General features: G+C 39.3%; 1 long non-coding RNA gene across 1 annotated transcript; it reads right to left on the bottom strand.

Moving 5' to 3' along the window:
• Positions 1–13,880: 13,880 nt before the first annotated feature.
• LOC131228011 (uncharacterized) lies at positions 13,881–17,444 on the bottom strand. Its single transcript, XR_009162686.1, has 3 exons — positions 17,390–17,444; positions 14,386–14,692; positions 13,881–14,092 (listed from the first exon to the last, which is right to left on the bottom strand). It is a non-coding gene; the product is annotated as an uncharacterized LOC131228011 (long non-coding RNA).
• Positions 17,445–17,678: the final 234 nt, after the last annotated feature.

The raw sequence follows: 17,678 nt of genomic DNA, 5'->3' as shown, positions 1-17,678 counted from the left end.
TAATATTCCATCCAGTATCGATAGGTTACAATGATAGTAGTTTCAGGTTCCATACATGTGTGAGCGAAATAAAGTTAACAACTACGGGGATACGGACTAAACGACGAGCTCGTAAGTAGTGGCGGAACGACTATTCGGTACAAAGTGACCCATGTAGCCTAACTACTGCCGCCCACACATACTCGTCCAAACCTATGGGTTTAGCCTCAAGGTGGTCCTACCAACGGAACCACCTTCGCTCTCCTTATGTTCCTGACCAACCCAAGGGTAGGAATAATGACTCATAGCATGCCAACTACCAATGTAACATCAAACATATTCAACACCATGTTCTCATGTTACTCAACATACAACTCAAATTTCTCTAGCAAGCAAGCTATTAATATCATGAATAAGGTGTATGCGTGTGGTGTGGGTTGGTGAGGAAGTTAAGCACTTCCTACACCTCAAGGAATCAAATACATAAGAGCGAATGATTCATACACAATATGAAGCAACACATATGAGAAAAGAAATCAACCAAACATGAGCATGTAATCATCCATACACTAGATCATGAGAGAGGTAAGATTAACATCAAAGAGAAATAAACATGCAAATCATACAATTCCAACAACATGTCATTTCTAGGTTCCTCTAAATTCTTCCATACAACATACCAAGCAAACAAAATCATTAAACTCCAACTATAATTGGTGCTAGGCCACCTAAGGATAATAGTCCGCACCTATGGATTGTTGAAGACGTTAGGAATTGATCTAGGGTTGCAAAACTCACGGGTCGATTCGTAGAGATCCTAAGCCAAATGAACTTGCATGTCAAGATTACATGCATTTCCTAACTCAAACCCAAAGATTACCAAAAATGATGGGTGCTTACCTCCCCATTCGGTTAGAAGTAGCTTGTAGTTGTGCATATGGGAAAGGAAAGATATTTTTCTAAGGCCCCAAGCTTCCTTGGGCCTTACCTCCTACCACACACCCCTTTCCTTTCTTCTTCCTCTCTCTTTCTCCTCCTTTCTCCTCTTCCTCTTCTCCCTTTCTCTCTTTTCTCTCTTCTCTCTTTCCTTTCTCTAGGGCAAATTCGTATAGGGAGAGGGGTACCCCAAATGAGGCCTTTATATAGTGTCAGATTTGGTGCAAATGGCCCCAAGTGCTAGGTTTTTATTATACTAGACCTATGAGAGGGTCTTTCTAAGCTGTCGGGCTCACTATGAGGTGTACAAGTTAATATACACTGTAGGATAGTTAGCCCTAATGATGATCTACGTATGGATATGATCGGTCCGCCATTTGGATGCGTCGATCGTCAGATATGATGAGAAGTCTGTACAACGGTCGCCGATGGTCGATCGGGGCCGCGGCTATACAGATATGAGCAGGAAAATATCCTCATTCTGTGTGTAAAGTTTGGCCGTAAACCAATGGTCCGAAATCCTCAACTTTGCATAAGAGTGGATGACCCAATTCACTTAAGTTCCAACTCCTTCCTTTAGGGTATTTGCATTTCTCATGCACTCGTCCTTTGGCTCAAGTTGAACAGTTCTGGACAGTATCCCGGTTTGATTCCTGCGATGGGTGTCAGGCCTAGTGAGACGGACATCATTCTATAGTTTTGGAACTAGTGATCCACCAACGAGCGGTCTAGAGCAGAGTGGATTTTACATAAACATCATAATATGCCCTCTCAAAATCAAGAGCGCATGTTACATTCAATTCCATTTTCTAAACAACCTTGGAAAGGAAGCTAGCACTAATTTTTGGCCGGGCGATGCAAATGCAAAATCCACTCATGCATAATCCCTGTTTAAAATTAGGAAATCAAGTTAATTTGTTATTCAAGTGGCCTATTAGATGTCGCTTTAAAATTTAGGCCTGGAAAATCAGGCCATTAGTGATTTAGGTGTGCTATACCTAAGGGAAACAATTTGGAAGGTGATCATTGTCCTATACACTGCAATCAGGTGGTCGATCCAAATCTTGCATGGGGTGATATTTAGTCCTTTGAGCAAACATGAGGTGAGAGACCTTAGGGTTGGAGTAGATTTTGTATAACCATCATGGTAGGGCCCACCGAGCAGCTGGCTCATTTGCTTGCATGCCAAGTTGATTAAAAATATAAAAGAAGGCAGTGGAAATTATATCAATTAATCCATAGCGTTTTGAAAACCTTTTTAAGTAGGGATAGGAGTGTAAACTCGATATTTATCAGGTAATTTGCTTTGAAATTCCCTAAAATATTTTAACTTTTGTTGAGTGGATGGGAGGCATTGGCTACTGGTACGCAATGGACGCACTGGAACATCATACAATTCTAGGGAATGGATTAGGTGTTACCCTTACTTTGCGGCCCACCTTTATGATATGTTGTATATCCACTCCATCCATCCTTTTCTCCATCCCATTTTAAGTCGTGATCCCAAATATTAAGAAGATCCAATTCCCAGGTGGACCCCACCACAGGAAACAGTGACATTTGATTGTTTTGCCATTAAAAATTCCAAAGGGCCCATCGTAAGGTTTTTGTGATGTTTATTTTCCATCCAATATCTTGATAATGTCAAGAATACCTGGATGAAGGTCAACTACAAATATCATCTTGATCGAAAACTTTTATTACCCACAAATTTTTTTAAAAGTTTTTAATGGCCTTTTGTCACTTTTTCTAGAGGTGTGGTCCACCTAAGATTTGGATACTTTTAAATTTTGGGATATCAGCCCAAAATGAGATTGAAAAACAGATGGACGGTTTGGATATACAACTATATCAAAGTAGGCCCCACACTGTTAAGGTAACACCCACTAAGATGTTCCCTGGGTAACTAAAGCCTTATTAGTTGGGCTGTCAACTGGCCGGGCTTCAACCCGAATTTTGAACTGTTTCGGGCCAGGCCTTTGGATGGGCATTTTAATTTATTTTTTATTTTGACAGGCCCGAGTCCGGCCTATTGACACCCCTAATTATTAAACCCTGTCGAATATCTTAAATTTCATCTGCTGTCAACACACTTGTTAAAGATCAGGGCCGTTCATCAGGTAGAATACATTGGTCACATGCTCTACAGAAGAATAAAAATGTTAGTCCGTGCACCATAGAACGAACATGCGCATGAGAATGTGAGAAACTCAACCACATCCCTTCTTCGGGTGGGCAATAATTGTATTTTGTTATTATGCCGCCATACATTTGTTTTCTTTGGTGTTGCCCAGTTGAAGAGAATATGTGGCTGAATTTTTCATAATGTGGTCCTCATGGTAAGAAAAAACTATTGAACGGATTGGATGTGGCTCGAGTATAAAATTTTGATAGTTGTGCACTAGTTGGAGGATAATTAATGCTCCAACCGATTGTACTTGAGACCTCATTTCTACGCGCCTCAGCATCATCTACTACGCTCTCGGCGACTAACTGCTGCAAAGCCCGTCAAAGTTTGCAAACCAGGAAGAACTGCTACTGAGTAAAATCTGTGGGGCTCACCGTGATGTATGTTCCTTATTCACACCGCTCATCCATTCTACCAGCTCAGTTTATAGCATGTACCCAAAATTGAAGCATATTCAAAGCTCAAGTGGACCACACCACAGGAAAAAGTGGGAATTGAATGCCTACCGTTGAAAACTTCTAAGTGCCACAAAAGTTTTGGACCAAGCTAATATTTTTGTTTTCCCTCCATCTATCCACGTTTGTCTGACCTTATGAACATGTTGGATGACAAATAAACATCACTGTAAGCCCTAAAATAGTTTCAACGGTGGATGTCATTATAAGCACCATTTCTTGTGATGTGGCCCACTTGAGCTTTGTATATTCTTTAATTTTGGACCCATGCACTAAAATTAGCTGGTAAAACGAATCAATGGTGTGGATAAGACACATACATTAGGTTGGACCCCACAGAGTTTACTCCGCAGGCAATCGGCGTCCAACGACAAACAAACAAGGAGAGTCGTATAGAAAAGGGCAAAAAGGAAATAAATGATAAGATCAGTTGGATATAAAAGGTTTAAAAAATGGGGGAAGAAATGAGAACATGAAGCTAGGTTTTGAAGTAGCAGTTTTTGTGTGATGATTGGTGGACACATGTGATTGTACGGTAGTGATTGACGTGCTTTGAGGAAACAAAATAATAGACTATTAGATGGAGAGGGGCTCGAGGCCGTTGATCTACGTGGCCCATCAATGGATTTTCTCCTCCCTATTATTATATTCTTTCACGAGGAAAGACCGAAGGGATGTCCTTGTCAGGTAACGTAAATGACATGATACTCTATAAGACTATCTACCCTTTGCGTTTGAGCTTAGACCCTATAGCATGGTGTCTGGTCCCACCATGATCTGTTGAGCCTCCGAAGCGGTTTGCGTGTGGGCTGATGGTGGGTGCTCTATGGGCCCCACCTATGAATGGTTTGGATGGCATTTAAATATCATGGTCAGCTCAAGGAAGGTTTCAGCCGTGGTAATTTCTGTTCCTACTGTTTCGTTGGTGTGGCCCACATGAGTTTTGGATCTGCTTGACTTTTAGACATCTGTGGGGCCCACACAGTCCCGCACGAGGAAAGACCGAAGGGATGTCCTTGTCAGGTAACGTAAATGACATGATACTCTATAAGACTATCTACCCTTTGCGTTTGAGCTTAGACCCTCTAGCAAGGTGTCTGGTCCTACCATGATCTGTTGAGCCTCCCAAGCGGTTTGCGTGTGGGCTGATGGTGGGTGCTCTATGGGCCCCACCTATGAATGGTTTGGATGGCATTTAAATATCATGGTCAGCTCAAGGAAGGTTTCAGCCGTGGTAATTTCTGTTAACGCTGAATTTTTGCACTTAATGCGGAATGGGAAAAATTTCCGTGTTTAGTGGTGTTTGTTAATGCGTTGTTAACGCGAAAGACGGAAAGCGCTAAGTGGTTTTTCACTTAATTTTTTCCGTGATAGGAGCCGGCTTAATGGTGAACGCGGAATGCGCTCGTGATTTTTCATTAAACAACAATTTTGAAATTTTCTATTTTCAATTGTTTGCGCAATACAAAATCAACCTTTATCCTGTGAAACTTCTTTATGCCCCACCATGATTTATGTGTTTGATCCACACCATCTATCAACTTTTTCAGATAATTTAAGGTGTGATCCAATAAAAGAAGCAGGTCCAATAATTAATTGGACCATAAGGTGAGGATTGAACGTACACCATTAAAAACTTCTTACGAGTTGGAGAAGTTTCAGATCAAGTTGATATTTGTGTTTTCACTTCATCCACGTCTACATGACCTAATGAATAGGTTGGATGGTAAAAAAACATCACAGTGGCACATGTAACTTTGATCTCTTTGAACAGTTCGTACAACGGACGCGGATTGTGTACTACCCCCGCCTGTCCCTAGCTCCAAACAGGCAGTTCTGTGGGCGGACCCACCGTGATGTACCTGTACATCCAAACCCTCTATTCCTTTTCTCATATTATTTTAAGGCATCAAAACAAAAATGAGTCAGATCCAACAATCAAATGGACCACATCACAGACGACTCTTGCATTTAATGCAACTGGTGCATTTTAATGCAACCAAGATTATTATTTGGTGTGGTCCCCTTGAGCGTTGGATCTGCCTCATTTTTATTTTGATTACTTAAAATAATCTGAGAAAAGGGATTGACGGTTTAGATGTACATATACATCACAGACCCACCCACAGAACTTCAAGTTCGGAGCCAAGGACGGGCGGGGGTAGTACGCAATCCGCGTCCTCGTTAAACATGGCGGGAACGAACTGGCTACTCCCACTGCCACCGGCCAGTGGCTGATGGTTGGTGCTCTGTGAGCCCTACCATGATGTATATATTTCATCCATGCCATCCATATATTTTTTCAGATCATTTCATGGTATGGGACAAAAGATTAGTTATATCAAAATCTCAAGTGGGCCACATTACAGGAAACAGTGTTGAATAGCGTTGACCATTAAAAACCTTTTGGGGACCATAAAAGTTTTGGATCAAGCTGATCTTTGTTTTTTCCCTTCATCTGGGCCTGTATGACCTAATAAAAATATGGGATGTCAAATAGACAGTACAGTGGGCCTTAGGAGGATTTTAATGATGCATATCCAATTATTATTGTTTTCCTATGGTGTGGTCCACCTGAGATTTATATCCTTCTAATTTTTGGTTTGAAGCACTAGAATGATCTGTAAAAATGGATGAACGAAGTGGATGAAACACATACATCATGGAGGGGCTAACAGAGCACCGACCACGGTGGCTGGTGGAGTAGCCAATCCGTTTCCGTCCTGGACCGGATCTCCTGCGAAGGACGCGGATTGGATGCTGACGGGTTGAGTGGCAAAAGTCCCCGCTGAAGTGATGTCACCAAGTTCTGTGGGCCCCACCATGATGTGTATGTTGTATCCAAACCGTCCATACATTTTGAGAGATCACTTTAGGACATGATCCAAAGAATGAGGCAGATCCAAGGCTGGAGTGGACCCCACCACAAAAAAGAGTGGTGAGCATGTGCCCACCGTTGAAACCTTCCAAATGTCTACCATGATGTTTTTTTAGATCCAACCTGTTCATGTGTTAAAGCAGACATGAAAGAAGGGAAAACACAAATATCAGGTCGATCGAAAACTTTCGTGGCCCTTAGAATTTTTTAATGGTGGGCGTACTCTCTCCACTGTTTTCTGTGGTGGGGTCCACTCGAGCTTTGGATCTGACACATTGTTTGGATTATGCCCTAATATGATCTGTCCAAATGGATGGACAGTGTGGATCCAAAACATACATCATAATGAGCCCACATAACTTGGTGACATCACTTCAGTAGCGAGTCTAGCTACTCAACCTATGAGTATCTAATCCACGTCCTCCTGCTAAAGCCTTTTGCGGGGAATTCATGCGCTAGGAACGCAGGTGGGGCCAAAGATGAACCGTATCTAATGCTTGTGAGAAATTCTTACCATCCATCCGTTTTATGAGTTCATTTAAGGACATGAGGTCAAAGATGAACCATATCTAATGCTCAGGTGGGCTGAAAACCTGATAACTAAATGTCCACGATTAAAATATTCAAGGGGCCACTGAAGATTTGAATCATGCTAATATTTGTGTTTTCAGTTCATTCTAGTAGGAATTTTTTATTGGTGGGCGTACTCTCTCCACTGTTCCTGTGCAGAAAACCTATATAGGCACACCTTTACTTTTGTGAATAATGACATTTTAATTTTTTATCAAGTATTTCATATTTTATTTGAATTAAAAAGAATAATTTTATTTTTATTTAATAAAAAATAATTTCTTTATAATGTAAAATATTTCCAAACAAGAAATAGGGGCAAATGTGTCAAAATAACATATTTCAAACATTTCAAATGTTTGTTAACAAACAGATTGTTTCAAATTCAGTACTAAATTATGGGCCCCACCTATGAACGGTTTGGATGGCATTTAAATATCATGGTCAGCTCCAGGAAGGTTTCAGCGGCGGTAGTTTCTGTTCCAACTGTTTCGTTGGTGTGGCCCACATGAGTTTTGGATCTGCTTCTCTTTTAGACATATGTGGGCCCCACACAGTCTCGGGGACAGGTATATCTGTCCTTGGGATCACCAACAATCCGCTTCTCTGAGCCTCGTGATTTTGAAGGCGGTTTAGCTGCGACCCCTGATCCAGCCAGGTGAGTGCGAACTTGGCAGTGGGGCCCACCGCGATGTATAAGATGTTTATCTATACCGTACATCCATCTTTCCAGCTTATTTTAGGACATGTTCCCAAAAAAGGAAGTAGATACAGAATCTCAGGTGGACCACACAGTAGGGATTAAATTCCCACCAATAATAACTTCTTGGGGTCAAAATAGTTTTGGATCAATTTGATATTTGTGATTTCCTCTATCGGGTCTGTGCGACCTTATCAATAGGTTGGATGGCAAATAAACATTACGGTTGACTCTAAGAAGTTTTTTTACGGTGTAAGTTTAATGACCACTTTCCTGTGGCGTGGTCCACCCAAGATTTGTATGGGCATTATTTTCAAATTCATACCTAAAATATGCTGGCAAAACGGATGGACGGCATGGATATACAATGCATACATCAAAGTGGGCCTCACGGTCAGCATCACACCCACGTTGCTGGATCCGGGGTCGCAGGTAATCCGCGTACCCTCATATTCTCCGTGGGGCCCAAAGATCAGGTCTGCCCAAAACTCAAGTGGACCACCCCACATAATCGTCCATAAAACCTCTAGAATTAGGTAGTATTGTCCCTTGAGTTTTTTAATTGCTTTTTGGGTATCCATTCAACCTGGCGGACTGCATTTTGTGAACGAACTGGATGGTATATACAAAACACGGTGGGCCCCACATTCGGGCTGCAAGGCTTTGATGGCGGGCATTCCCATCATGACCGTTTCCAGTGGTGTGACCCACCTGTGTTTTTGATTGGGATGACTTATGGGATATGGTCAGGACGTGAAGGGGCGCACCTCATAGACGGAATGGATGTGGGCCCTACATCACAGTGGGTCCAGCTAGACAAGTTATATAGAATAAGCTGATTCTACAGAAGAACTGGAAACATATCGGCTTGTCACCCTGCCACTGGCCAATGGCTAGTGGTCGGTGCTCTGTGGGCCTCAACATGATGTGTGTGTTTCATCCATGCCGTCCACACATTCTTTCAGATCATTTTACCGTATTAACTCAAAAATAAGGTTGATCCAAATCTCAAGTGGACCGCACAGTGTTGATTGAACGCTCACCATTAAAAACTTCTTGGGGGTCACAAAAGTTTTGGATCAAGCTGATATATATTTTTTCCCTTCATCTTTATGACCTAATCAAGAGGTTAGATTTCAAATAATCGTTACATTGGACCTAGGAGGTTTTTAACGGTGGACATTCAATCACTACGGTGTGGTCCGCATGAGATTTTGATCTACCTAATTTTTGGGATTAAGAACTGAAATTATATTTTTTAAATGTCCAAGACCACCGGAACTTCATTGACTAGGGATCGCAGGGAATCCGCGTCACAGCGTCAGCATGACTCGTACTGGTCAGGCCTCGTCACCCAGCAGATCACGGAATGGATTGGCTACGCTCCTTGCGACTAGCCTGGTGGATGGTGGTAGGTGCTCCCTGGGCCCCACCATGATCAATGTGTTTCATCCATGCTGTTCATCCATTTTTTCGGGCTTGATCCCAAAAATGAGAGGGATATAAATCTCAGGTGGACCACACCACAGGAAAACAACAGTGATTAGATATCCACCATTAAAATCCTCCTAAGGCCCACTGTAATGTTTATTTGACATCCAATCTGTTGATTAGGTCATACAGACCTTGATGAAGGGAAAAAACAAAGGTCAGCTTGATCCAAAAATTTTATAGGTTTTAATGGTCAACATTCATTCAACACTATTTTCTGTAATGTAGTCCAATTGACATTGTTATATATCTCATTTTTAGTATCATACCCTAAAATAATCTAGAAAAATAGATGAATGGAATGGTTAAAACACATGCATCATGGTGAGGCCCACAAAGAAAAGACCATCAGCCATTTGCGGGTGGCAGGGGAGTAGCCAATCCGTTTCCGCCTCGCTAAGCACACGTAAGATATGCCCGAGAATGATAGGATCGTAGACCCTAGGCTTTGCACGACACACACAGTTGGGGAAGCGGATTGGCTGGTGTACATCCCACCAGCTGTATAGCTGTTGTATTGACATCAGTAAGTTTTGTGGTCTGATCATAAGGTATGTGTTATATCCAAACCTTTCATCCATTTTACGAGCTTATCTTAAGGCTTGAGAAGAAAAATAAGACATATCTAACTATCAAGTGAACCACACTGGAAAAAGCAGTAGGGGATTGAACGTCTACCATTGAAACCCTTTTTCGGGTCACAGAAGTTTTGGACAAATATGAAATTTGTTTTTCCTCTTCATTCAGGTCTTTGTGACCTTATGAACAGATTGGATGGAAAATAAACGTTATGGTGGACCATACAAATTTTTTAACGGTGAAAATCATTATCTCCTATGGTATTTGTGGTGTAGTCCAGATCATCTTCGGATATGATTCAATTTTTGGATAATGCCCTAGAATGATGTCTAAAAATAGATAAAAAGTGTAGATATAAAAAATACATCACTGTAAGGCCCATCTAACTTTGATCTCATTTGAACCATCCGTACAACCAGGAGCTCGACACGTACCTACAGCAGCTATGTAGCTATATAGCTGTCAAGTGGGGGAGGCTTTGCACCGCACACACTGGTGGCGTATTGCGTGGTGTGCTACTCACCACCGACCTGAGTGGTGTGTTGACACGGCAAAGTTCTCTTGCCCCCACCATGATGTATGTGTTATATCCACACCGTCCATACATTTCGCGAGATCATTTTAGGGCATGAGCTTAAAAATGAGACATCTAAATTTCAAGTGAAACACACCATAGAAAGCAATTGGGATTAAATGCCACCATTGAAAACTTCTCGTGAGCCACATAAGTTTTGGATTAAGCTAATATTTGTGTCTTCCCTTGAACAGGTTTGACGGCAAATCAATATCATAGTATGTCCTGGAAAAGTTTCAACCTTGATTTTGAGCCCAAGCCCTAAAATAATCTCACAAAATAGGTGAATGATACGGATATAAAACATACATTATGGTGGAGCTCACAAAACATTGCCACATCAACACACCACTGAGGTCAGTTATAGAGGCACACCACACAATCGGCCTATCAAGTGGGGTCCATGGGACATGGTCTTCAGGAACCTACAATAGATAGGTTGTGCCCAGTAAGATCTTCATCATGGTGCAATTCTAACCATATGTTCCATGGCTGGTAAAGAGGGTTAAGAAGAGGAGCAAAGAAGAGTTCCTCACTGCAGATAGATTGACGCAGTGTCCATATATAGTGGGACAGAACAAAGCAATGGTCTGGACCATACACTGCAACCTGTCAAAACCAAAGACTATTGATTTAAGATGCAAAGTCTCTCGGGAAAGAAAAAACAAACAAATATCACTACAAGAAAAGGGGGCTTTAGCCTCGGTTCAAAACTGGAGCTAAAAAAGTTAAAAACCGAGGCTAAAACCTTTAGCCTCAGTTTTGCCTCAGTTATCTAAACCGAGGTTGAAACTCCCGTGGCTAAAACCTTTAGCCTCAGTTTTAGCAACCGAGGCTAAAATGACTTTTATAGCCTCGGTTCTTCAAGTGAAGCTAAAAGAATTTTTTTAGCATCAGTTTTCTCGAAATGAGGCTAAATCAAAATTTTAGCCTCCATTGTTTCCAACTGAGACTAAATCTAAATTTTAGCCTCAGTTACCTCCAATTGAAGCTAAATCTATTTTTAACCTCGGTTCTCAACAACCAAGGCTAAAGCCTTTAGCCACGGGAGTTGTAGTATCAGTTTAGGTAACTAAGGCAAAATTGAGACTACATATAGATTTAACCTTTGTTGGCATCAACTGAGGCTAAATCTAGTTTCTATTAACAAAAGCTAAGAATATTATAATCAACCGATGATTGAACCTATGCATGTTTCACCCATTTAACATCCATCACGACAAAAATTAGCACAGTACCAATAAAACAATTAATGGTCTATTTAAAGTTTTCAAAACAAACAAACTATCATTGCTGCTGCTACTTTACATCTAGGATTTCTGTCATTCTTGCTGTTGCCACTGCTGCTGGCTTCTTTGAGAGAATATTTCCTTGGTTGTGTTTTTTTAGGAATTGCACCACAAGGCACCTCCTCTCACCTATTGTCACCAAGAAGAAGAAGAATAACAAGAAGAATAGAAGAATAGAGAAATTCTGTTGATGGCATCTCTTGGATCATTTTCATCTTCACCATATTGATTTTACTGCCTTGGTGATAGGCGCTGAGGCCAAGGAATTTCCTGGAAGAAACTCTGAATGCACACTTTAATGTAGTTACTTCTACCAGTCTCTGGAAGACAAAAAGGAGATGTTGATGATGCCCCTCACTCATGTTAGAGCATATAACAAGGTCGTCCACTTAACATGTGTGTACATCATGTCATGGATGAAGGCTTGCATGACAAATTATAAATTGTATTGGCATTCTTCAAGCCCAAAAGCATGACTTTGTAACAAAATATGACAATCGGGTTATGGAAGGTCGTCGCTTCCTCATCCTCTTGGGCCATCTTGATATGATTGTATCTAAAATAACCATCCATGAAGGATATGGTCGAGAAATTAGTGGTAGTGTCAATTAGGAGTTCCATGATTGACAACGAAAAATTATCTTTAAGACAAGCTATGTTAAGGTCACTAAAGTCAATGCAAACCCTCATTTGCATGTTCTTCTTTTTCACAAGGATAATATTGGATATGCAGTGTGTACTTGACTACTCAAATGAATCTAACTGTAATGAATTTGTTGAAAATTTTCTCAATTTGTGAGGCTAGATCAAGGTGAAAACATCATTGTGCTTATTTGACAAGCTTCTTCTCCTTAGACATGTTGAGCCTATTGTTGAGGGTCAAATATTGCATATCAGACCCATTTAGTAAAACCAAATAAACGACGGGTCGCTGCTTACGGGGTCATTTTTTTGGACGGATAAAATCCGTCGTTTAATATGCAATGGATAAGATCCGTCGCAATAAATAAAAAAATCATCGCTAAAATACGAAAAAATAGTTGTCATTAAAAATATAATGTCAGTAGAGTAACGGACCTCAAATCTGTTGTTTTTCAACTTGTTCAGAAATTATTGAGATGAATCTTGTTCAACCATCCGCTATAGTAAGGAAAATGATAATTACAAACACTACGCTATAGAACAACGTCTAAAGCAAGTGAAAATACCTATTGGATGAAAAAAAAAAATGATTAAGATGTCTCGTGACTTCAGTTGAGTCACTTTGTTGAGTTTATGGCCTTGTTTTAGGTAGACTCGACGACTTGTAGAACTACGGCTGACGATCTACCTATTGGATGCACCCTCTTCGACACGAGATCAGTCCCTTAAAATACGAACTCACATTAAGCAATTGTGAAAACAATTAATTAACCAACTGATTTTCTGAGTGCATGAAGAAATCAAAAAGGGAAATATGATCTCATAATGTCACAGAGTTGGAGATTGGCTTTAGGAATAGTGTTCTGTGAACAAGAAAGAAACCACTAATTTCTACGAATGCCACGCATTGTTTGAAAAAAAAAAATCAAAGAAAAAATTGGACAAGTGAAGTAGTTGCAATTACCTGTAGCAAAGCAAAAGCAGTGCATCACCTGAGAATAAAAGCATTCCGAAGCATAGCAACAAATCTCCCAATCTCAGCTCTACTGAACAAAGTGGAAAATGGAATAAGGCAAGAGTTACTGAAAAAATGCATAACAAAAATCATACAACTAATAAGCGAATGGCAATGTGAATGAACAAACTTAAAAAAAAGCATCAACTTGTGTCAGCATAAAAGGTTTTGTTTCTTTTTTTCCTGGAAGTTTACTCAAGCTTTATGAAGGAAAGAAAAATGGGAAGGCAAAGATTAGGAATCAACAGCCCCAACAAACAAGACACTGAAAGAAAATAAAAGATTCATATGAACAACTTGCAAAAAGGCTTGAGACACCCTGGCCCATTCAATCACAACCAATTTGGCCTCCCTGAACACCTTGTTGGAAGGACTAGCACAATTGGGGAAGCATTTGTCATTACACTTGGCCCAAATCATGACTAGTTCCATGAGAAGAGTAACCACAGAATTTTCGATTTGGCCTCCCTAAACACCTTTTTTTTTTTTTGAATGGTAGATAGTAGCTACTAAGAAGTTAAAGAGTGAAGTTTTGTATGAAATATATATATATATATATATATATATATATAAAAAATAAAAATAGAAAGGATAGAAATTAGAAAGAAAAAGAAAAAAAAATAAAAAATCAGATCTTGGAAATTAAGATTCTTGCCCCAACATGTTTGTTATCCCAACCAAGGTTATTGTCAGTCTCATCAGCTCCAAGTGTCTAACCATTCAATTGAATGTAGTTCAGATGAGCTGGGTTTTTGGTGGCTTTGTGCAGCTAAGTAGCTCCCCACAACAACTCATCCTTCATATAAAGACAATGAAAAATCTTAGCTTTTTAAAATACAAAATCTCTATAAAAGAGAAGTTACACATAAAAAAAAAGGCAGGAAAAACAAACCTGATAGCCAGATTAACGATCTTCACGACATTCCATATGTGCGATTAATCTATTCTGATGCACATATGATGTCATTGAGGCTCATACGCATTAATCTGACAGTTGAATTGGTCATAAAATATCAGTTATTGATATAACTCAGTATGCATGGTATTCTTACCTCACCCTTACACATAAAAAAAGAAGGAAAAACAAACCTGATAGCCAGATTAACGAACTTCACAACATACCATATGTGCGATTAATCTATTCTGATGCACATATGATGTCATTGAGGCTCATTCGCATTAATCTGACAATTGAATTGGTCATAAAATATCAGTTAATGATATAACTCAGTATGCATGGTATTCTTACCTCACCCTCCCACAAATAAACAGATTCGATACCTGAAAGTTGCAAAATGCAAATATAGTCTATTAGTTCTAATTCCAGAGCTTATCTGCAAGTTGCATGCAAGTGATAATGGAGAGATCTATGAGCCTAGATGCAATATCCTGATACCTGCAGCCATCAATGGCAATTGTACACACATTAGTACTAAGATTTAGTGCTTAAAATGCAGAAGAAAGAATTTACCATGGTCAAATAGATATAAACATTTTGAGAGACCAAATGCACCTCCCATGCGATTAGAAGAATGTGCACAGATCCGACAAAAGATTTACAAACTAGAAAACCCAAATAGTGCATAGACTGTAGCACTTGGAGAATACATAGCTCTATGAGGGACAAGAATCTCATCCTACATGATAGGAACCTAATTGAAGTCCCTTGCCCACCAAGAACTTAGAAGGGAATTTGCTACAGTAGATTTCTGATCTTGTTGTCTTGTACATGCATCAATTTTTTTAGAGGTTGTATATGCATTAAATCTTGTTTCTGAGATCTCACATGCTTTGGCTACAAGCCTATGACATTCATGAGGTAATTTAAATAATAAAACCACAATAACCGAAGAATTCTTATGCTTGCGAACTACTCCTTTGCTTCATTGTATGCTTGGTTTGGCAATTGATGGGTTGGTGAAATGAAGGTCATAAGAAAGGATGGACCTAATGCAGTCATGGCATTTTGTCCTCAACTCAAAACCAAGCTATAGTAAAAGAAATGTTATTCTTACCACAAACTGAAGAGTGTTACATGGATTCTACAGCTTCAAAATCTCGAAGAAATTGTGATATAGGACAGCAGAAGACTAGAAGTAATAGGTAAAAGTGATATCAGGATTCCAGTTAGGGAGGCATGCCTAAGATTGTTCAAAAGTCTTGAGTCTGACCTACCAGAATTAACAAGCATTTGTAATCATGCATTGGCTTTCCCTTCCTTGAAGAACTTACTGGTGGTAAGATGCCCAAAGCTAAAGAAGCTCCCACTTGGTCTCCAAAGAGCCATTAATCCTCTAAAGGAGATCGTAGGTGAGAAAGAATGGTGGGATGGTTTGGAGTGGGAAGAAGATGGAATCAAGTCTAATTTTCTTCCTCTTTTCAAAGTGTTAAGATGATGAATTCGAAAAATCTGCTGCCACCATGTGCATAGTGGATTGAATGGGCTTGGTTTTTTTTTTTTTCCATAAAACCTGCTTGTCTCCGTTTGAATCTTGTATCAGCAAGGGAAACGGAAAGAAATGTGCCAGTTCATCGGCATACTGTTTGTTCTCTTGGATCTAAATCTTAAGGCCTGTTTGGGTGTCACTTACAAATGAGTGCATCTCATTTTGATTAACCGTAATTATGTATCAGAAATCATGTGTGTTTCTATAATTTCAATAGCCAGCAATCTTTATTAAATAAAATGAGATCTCTATTAAATGAAATGAGACGAACACATTTTTAAGTGGAATCAGCCTTTGGCAAAGATCAACAATGAATTTTTTCAATTCATGCCTAATCTAAGATTGTTGGATTTGTCATTTTCAACTCATGCCTAATCTAAGAGTGTTGGGTTAAGGCTTAGATGATGATGATGAAAGCAGGAATTACATTTTCAAAACAGAATTCCTTTAATAATTATTATAAGAAAGAAGAAGAAGAGTTCCCCTATGAAATTCAGCTATTAGTATTTTCCTTCATGCCCACTAGAATGAGAATTGCATGAGAAACTTTGTCTAGGTGATTGGTTGGGTGTGAATATACCCATTCATTGTAAGTTTGCACAAATATGAGATGCAGCGATTAATATTTTTTTTTTTCTCTTTTTAAAATCTAAACTCTTTGTACCTAATTCACTAATAAAAACATAACAATTGACACTTGCCCCAAAGAAGCGGCATTGGCTTCTTTTTTTGTTTTTTTTTGTACTTGCAAGAATCCATGTTTGTTCACAATGCATGCAAGAATTGATGGATCACCTATGTAATTGCATAGAAATAGAAAAAGTTAAATAATCATTGGGTTAAGACTTAGATGATGATGATGGATCAATATGAAGCTAGATGCAAACATGATGAAGTGTGACAAGTCTATGAGCATAAAGGTGTCTGTTTGCAACCATTACAAATCAAAACATTCAACTTAGTTTGAGGAATACTGAGCATGAATGCTAAAAAAACTGACATTTTATAAGAATGTCATTTGGAGATGGTAACCATTCTTGGAATTGAGAGAGTGTGAAGTAGACATGAACATGGGAAAGTCATCTGAGCAACAAAAACAAGAATGCATCTGAAGCAACTGAAAGAAAAAGTACCAGCAAATGCACAGTAAATAATATGATAGATATTGCAACCCTCCAAGAAAGAAATTGTGAATCATTTCACATTTGACAAGGATCACGAGGAGAAAATGTGATATACTCTGCTTTTTCCAGTATAGTAAATGGGAAAACGTTAACCATGCAATAATAAAAATATAGAAGCATATCATTCTAGTCAAAGAATGCATAGATAATCTTTTATACAACCCAAAAATAAGCAAACATACTAAATAAGTGTAAATAGAAGGTTGCAAAGGACCAGACAAGCCACATTACACTGCAATTTATGGAAAAAATTATGACTTCTTAGGAATGTTCATATCAGCCACATATATGAATGGAGACTTCTACTCAAATTAACAAGCAACAACCTTACATAAGCTAAACCTTCAAAATAAAATAAAATGAGGCGTTCTTCTGGTTCATAAAAACAACGAAAATCAATAACTCCTTACAAGTTTACAAGAACTTACAAATGAAAGGAAAAGTGAAAAGAAAGTCCCTTACCTTGCCAGACTTTTGATTAGGAACAATGAAGCTAAAAATTGTCTTGAGCCCAGGCAGAGGTTCATTGATTGTAATCGTTGTAAAAAGCTAGAGCAAAATCCAAAATCACTATCAACCAATCTAAGGCATCACAGAAGACACCATTCAATCCCAAATGAGCTTCAGTGGATATCCAGACTTAATAAAACTCAACAGTTCCTGAATTAGAAATGGATCACAAAACCATGGGTCCCACCCGTACAAATTCCATAATGAAAGAGAGAGGAAGGGTGTAACATCTTGGATTCTC

Source organism: Magnolia sinica, chromosome 15 (genome assembly GCF_029962835.1).
Source record: "Magnolia sinica isolate HGM2019 chromosome 15, MsV1, whole genome shotgun sequence".
Taxonomy (NCBI): domain Eukaryota; kingdom Viridiplantae; phylum Streptophyta; class Magnoliopsida; order Magnoliales; family Magnoliaceae; genus Magnolia; species Magnolia sinica.
This window is presented reverse-complemented; position numbering and strand designations above follow the sequence as displayed.